This window comes from Cornus florida, unplaced genomic scaffold (assembly GCF_030987335.1).
Source record: "Cornus florida cultivar Cherokee Brave unplaced genomic scaffold, ASM3098733v1 CherokeeBrave_3.0.0_Hap2_Chr10, whole genome shotgun sequence".
In the NCBI taxonomy this organism is placed as follows: domain Eukaryota; kingdom Viridiplantae; phylum Streptophyta; class Magnoliopsida; order Cornales; family Cornaceae; genus Cornus; species Cornus florida.
Window position 1 is genome coordinate 107,426,749 of NW_026775580.1, and position 6,291 is coordinate 107,433,039.

Genomic DNA, 6,291 nt, shown 5'->3' on the forward strand with positions numbered 1-6,291 from the left:
AGGATGATGCAGCCAACCAACCGGAGAACGCCACGTCAGCAGGAAGCCATCAACGCGCGCGTGGCAGCGCGTGCGCGCGCGTGGGACTCTCCAAACGCGCGTGGGAGCGCGTGTGCGCGCGTGGCTGACGCCAGACGCGCGTGGAGGCGCGTGGGAGAGTGGGAAAGCTTGGCGGCGCGTGTGGGGAACTCTGGGAGGCGCGTGGGGGCGCGTGAAGGGCCTCTACGGCTGCTGGAAAAGTCCAGAATACCCCTAGGGACTGTTTTGTCATTACCAGGACCTTCACTATACATTTTGGGGCCTCGGGTTGGCATTTTTGGAATTAACGGGACATTATATTATTATTTTATTTCTCGTTAATTATTATAAATGTCCGATTAATATTTCTAAATATTAATTGTATCAGTTAAAGTGCGAATCGCTAGTAAACATATGTAATTGATTTAACGACTATTAATGGTATTATTTTATTAAACTGTAATAACCATTAATGTTAAATTAATTAGTGCTTGGTTTTCTTCATATAAATAACCCATTATATATTATGGAATATTTATACTGTTAATCGTATATAAACCATGATTATTATGCTGTGTGCATTTCAGGGAATAAATGGACTGTTTATTATGTCGCATTTATATTATATGGATGTGTTGCCATATAGAACCATGTGAGCTGACTAATAAGTTTAGACTCATTTATACCTTATGCATTCGTTGCGATAGACAGATGTGTGGCTGTCGGGGTATGTGGTTTAATATTATTGGCATGTGTTGCCTAATTGACATACTCGGTATATTTATTAATATTATTGGCATGTGTTGCCTAATTGACATACTCGGTATATTTATTAATATTATTGGCATGTGTTGCCTAAATTGACATTGTCGGTACATTTATTAATATTGTTGGCATGTGTTGCCTAATTGATATGCTCAGTATATTCATCAGTACTTTGCGAGGTGTTATCACTGTGTAGTTCGTTATAGTCTGTGTTGTCTGTACCGTGCACCATGTATAATAGCTGATTTCCCGGGTAGGGAAAGGCGACACTTGACCACCTAGTGTGAGTCTAAGTGATCACCGTCTATTCTGGTTGAGGTCATGTTATACATTGGATAGTTCCCATAGGATGTATACAGATATAGTACTCATCCGATTCATAATGATTAATTTATTTGATTCTCTGATTTGGGTCATAGAAGAGAGGACTTGCTCGTGGGGTTGACCCACCATTGTTGTTATTTCAGGATACGGTCAGTATCCGTTTCAAGGCTGAGGTTAGCAGTGTGGGACCATCATCCGAACTCATCTACTCCTACGATCCAGTGCAGGGTAGAAGTTTTATGTAGTATTTCAGTTTCAGTTTTTATTTACTTTTGACGTTGAACTCTCAGGGTTATATTTAGGGATCCCTGACGTAGGATTTCCAAGTTGTAATGAAGTACTGTATTAAATAAAGGATGGATGGATGTTGTATTATTTAGTGTTCCTTTCCGGTCTAAATTCTTTTATTATCATCATTTTGTATTCCATGCTTGTATATTGCCAATTGTTTTTGATATCCCTCGTTTTTCGTGTATAAGCCTGATCAACTTATGCGTGGAAAATGTGGGGGTGTTACAATTATTTTTCCCATTTTGAGCCACAATTGCTTCATTTTGATGTGGGGCAACAATTTGATCTTCCACCACCATTTTATCATTTTCACATGTAATAACCACTTGATCATTCTCATGATGAAAGTTACTAGGAGTAATCTCATCATTCATAGAATTTTCTTTTGGATTGGCCATAAATTCAAATGAAAATGTTTCCTCCTCTTCATGATTTTTAGCATTAATCCTTTGTTGAATTTGAGATATTTGGTCATCTATCATTGCACTAACTTGGGACTGGTGATATGGTACCACTTGATTGATAGACTCTACTGTGGATTGCATGCTAGCAAGGGAAGCCAATAGTTGATTGTTGGAGTCCATCATTTGCGTGTGCATAGACTCCATCATTTGTTTGTTAGCAACAATTAGCTCATCCAATGGAGACGGTGGAAAAGGAGAAGAGGGCGGGAAAGGATGATCATTGGGTTGAAAAGGTTGCATATGAGATTGTGGGGTTGAATTTCCTATGTCATGTCACAAGAAGTTTTGTTGGTCTCCCCAACCCGAGTTATAACCATTGAAGTATGGATCACTACCCGGTTCAAAGAAATTTTCATTTGGTTGCTCTAGATAAAAATCCGAGAATTGTCTCATTGGAAGACAATCTCTTGTATGATGTGAATTACTAGAGCAAAAAGCACAAAACGCATGTGGTGTGTAGAATTGAGTTGGAAGATAACTACCCTCCATCTAGGACTTAAACATCAACAACACACAACATAATCAACACAACAATTCTTTATCATCAACTCCACATACAATGATCCCTTTCTCCTCAATTATCAACAAGATAGGAAATAAATGGCCACGACAAGGACCGATGCTTTGCAATATAGTAAAACAAAAATAGCCTCGACAAGGGCTTCACAAGCTAAATTAAACACATACACAATATTCACAATGCGAAACTAGAAGTCACGAGACTTACCTGGGGGCCTCTAGACTTACAATTTGCTAGCGTTCCCTACGGCGAGCTTCGCGTTCCTAGAATCTCACTTACAACACAAAAATGGTTAAACCACACAAGAAATATTCACAAAACACAGTATTCACAATCAAACTAAATTTAACCCTAAACTTTGGTTGCTAAACCGTTTGCAGTCCCCGGCAACGGCGCCAAAAATTGATCGGTTGGTCAATTAACATCAACCTTCGCAATAGCACGAATCATTGTAAAATAGGGCTATTGGTCGGGTAAGTCGAACCACTGGGACTGCGCTAGTCTATGGCAACCTAAGAGTCTAGATTACTTTTAGAATGATGAGGGGGTATATAGAGTTTTGTTGGTTTGTCACTTAGTCACTAGAATTGAAATGTGCTTAAAGAAATAAATGCAAGGAATTTAAGAAGAAGAAGTCTAGAAAAGGAGGTCTAGGGAAGTGAATTCACCACCAATCCTATAAACATACTAAATTTCTATTAACTTGGGAAACAATTTCACTACATGGCAATGATATGTAGTAATACTAGATTGCTACATTATCCTCAAGAAAATCATAGGATCAAGATTTAAGTATAATCCCTCAAAGAGCCACATGCTAGAACTACCTAGATTAGGGTGTAGCCATAACATGCTCACTAAGCTAGGGACCATCAAACCCCTTAATCACTATGGTAATAGCACATGAAGTCAAGATACAAGATTAATCCATCAAAAGGAAGTCTTAAGCTATGGATTAACAAATTTCTCATACAACATGCCTTTAAACCCATTTCACAATTTCATTTCCATTCTCACTATGAAGATGCAAGTTATATAATCATGAGAGGATAAAATCTAAGACAAGATAAGAACTCAACATGATCATTTATAGGCATTGAAATCCATTACAACAAGTGTAAGTGCTCTAAATCATGAAACTACCATGTACATGAATCATTCCCCAAATTAGATGAAATTAAAGCATGCTTACAAGAGAGAGCTTCATCACCTCCCTAGATGGAGGTTTAGTTATCCATGGATACAAAAATGGAAGAAGGAAGCTTGGAAGAATAAGCCATTTTCGAGCTCCCTTCCTTTGGCTTCAAGAACACACCCTCCTTGCTCTCTTCTCTCTCCTCTAATCTTGCAAAATGAAGCTTCCTCCTATTGTGTGGCTTCCCTCTCTTATCTTCTAGAGATAAGGCTCTAGAAACCCCCCACCAACCAACATCTCCAACCAACCATTAAAGAGGGAAATTAGAATTGAGGAACCCAAGATGCAAGTGGCTGAAAATGGGCCATTTCCGGATGCAATTCTGCCCTAAGTTCGAGCACTCGAAATAAGGGCTCGAGCACTCGAAATTGGAGCAGAATGCTCCATTCTTGCCTTGCTCCGCCCAGACCTACTTCGGTTAAACAGCCATAACTTTGCGCTCCGAACTCCGAATGATGAACCGTTTGAAGATTTAGAAAGCTAATTCAGAGCTCTAAATATTTAATGTTTTGGTGGAGATCCAATTCTCAAGGTTGGTTGGTCGAAAATGAAGATCAAGGCAGAATTTCATTGCTGCCAGGCAGTTCTGCGCACCTCTGGTAACAAGGCCATAACTCTCTGCTCCGAGCTCCGAATGACAAACCGTTTGAAGATTTGGAAAGCTGATTCAGAGCTCTAAATCTTTCATGTTATGAGGGAAGTCCAGTTCTCGAGATTGGAAGGTCAAAATGGCGAGCAAAGTCCAGGTTCTACTGCTGCCAGAATTCAGCATTGGCACCTTTTGTTGCTCAAGATTCCACAAGGCCTTATTCTTGTTCCATTTTGGCCAATGAACCTGAAAATGCATAAAAACATAGAAATGAAGATAATCTACATAAATTAACATACAACGGACTTTACTAATGCAATTTAGGGCGCTTGAATATATAATATTCGGCGCTTATCACTAACCGACAGAGGAGGCCATTTGGTACTTTCCATGGTAGTTGTTACACTTGTAGAGAGTATGGTCATACCACCAGGCAGTGTCCTAAAGCAAGACAGGGACAGAGACAGTATGTGCAGCAGGGGCAGAGGGCGCCAGTGCCTCTACCAGCTCCACAGGTTCCACGGATTCAGGGACAGACACATCTGGCTTTACCGGCACCGCCGCAGACTCAGGGACAGACACCACAGCAGTTGCACTATGGCAGGGTGTATAACCCCATGCCACAGGATGTTCAGGTACCTCAGACTATTGAGGGTAAGTTTCCTATTCATGGTTTACATGGACGTGTTTTATTTGATACGGGTGCTACACACTCATTTGTAGTTAGGACTTTTGTTACTTTATCTGGGATGAGGACGAGGGTATGCACTAGACCTCAGGGTATTTCTACACCATTGGGTGATACAGCTATTATACATGAGAGTGATGGGCCTGTGACATTAGATATTGGCAGACTCAGATTTCTAGCCAATCTACTGGTCCTGGACATGCACACTTATGATGTGATACTTGGAATGGATTGGTTGTCTCACTACCATGCCCATGTTGATTGTTTTGATAGATCTATTATTTTTACCATACCTGGTCAGGATATGTATGTAGTAGCTATGCTACGTTCTAAAGGGGGCGGTAACACCTATTTGTTCCATGTGGAAGAGGAAAATGAGGAGGGGATTACTGTGCCATTGGATAACATACCGATTGTATATGATTTCCCAGATGTATTTCAGAAGATTTCAGGGTTGCCACCTAGTCGAGAGATTGATTTTGTGATAGACTTAGCTCCAGGCACTGCGCCTATTGCTAAGGCACCCTATAGGATGGCACCGGTGGAGATGAGAGAGCTGAGGGATCAGATTCAGCAGTTACTCAGCCAGGGTTTTATTCGTAGGAGTACATCACCTTGGGGAGCACCGGTTCTGTTTGTGAAGAAGAAGGATGGTTCGCTTCGTCTGTGTATAGATTATAGGGAGTTGAACAAGGTTATGATTCGTAACAAGTATCCTTTGCCTAGGATTGATGACTTGTTTGATCAGTTAAGGGAAGCCACACACTTCTCCAAGATTGATCTACGTTCTGGGTATCATCAGCTGAGGGTTAGGGAGCAGGATGTTCCTAAGACAGCATTTCTCACGAGATATGGTTCTTATGAGTTTCGTGTTATGCCGTTTGGGACGACTAATGCACCTGCAGTGTTCATGGACTTAATGAATAGAGTCTTCCGGGCTTATTTGGATCAGTTTGTTATTATCTTTATTGATGACATCTTGATCTATTCTCGGTAGGAGGACGATCATGCTAGACATCTTCGCATAGTCTTGTAGACGCTTCGTGAGCACCAGTTATATGCAAAGTTCGAGAAGTGTGAATTTTGGCAGCGGGAGGTGAAATTTATGGGTCACGTGGTGTCAGAAAAAGGGATAGCAGTGGATCCGGCCAAGGTTTCAATGGTGGTTGAGTGGGGACAGCCTACATTACCTATTGAGATTCGGAGTTTTCTCGGTCTGGCAGGATATTACAGGAGATTCATCCAAGGGTTCTCCAAGATAGCAGGACCACTCACTTATCTGACCAAGAAGGGTGTACAGTTCATGTGGGATGAACACTGTCAGCGTGCTTTTGATGAGCTGAAAAGGAAGCTGACTTCTGCACCGGTTCTGGCTACTCCGCAGAGCGGGATAGAGTATCTTATTTACACGGATGCTTCGTTGTAGGGTCTTGGATG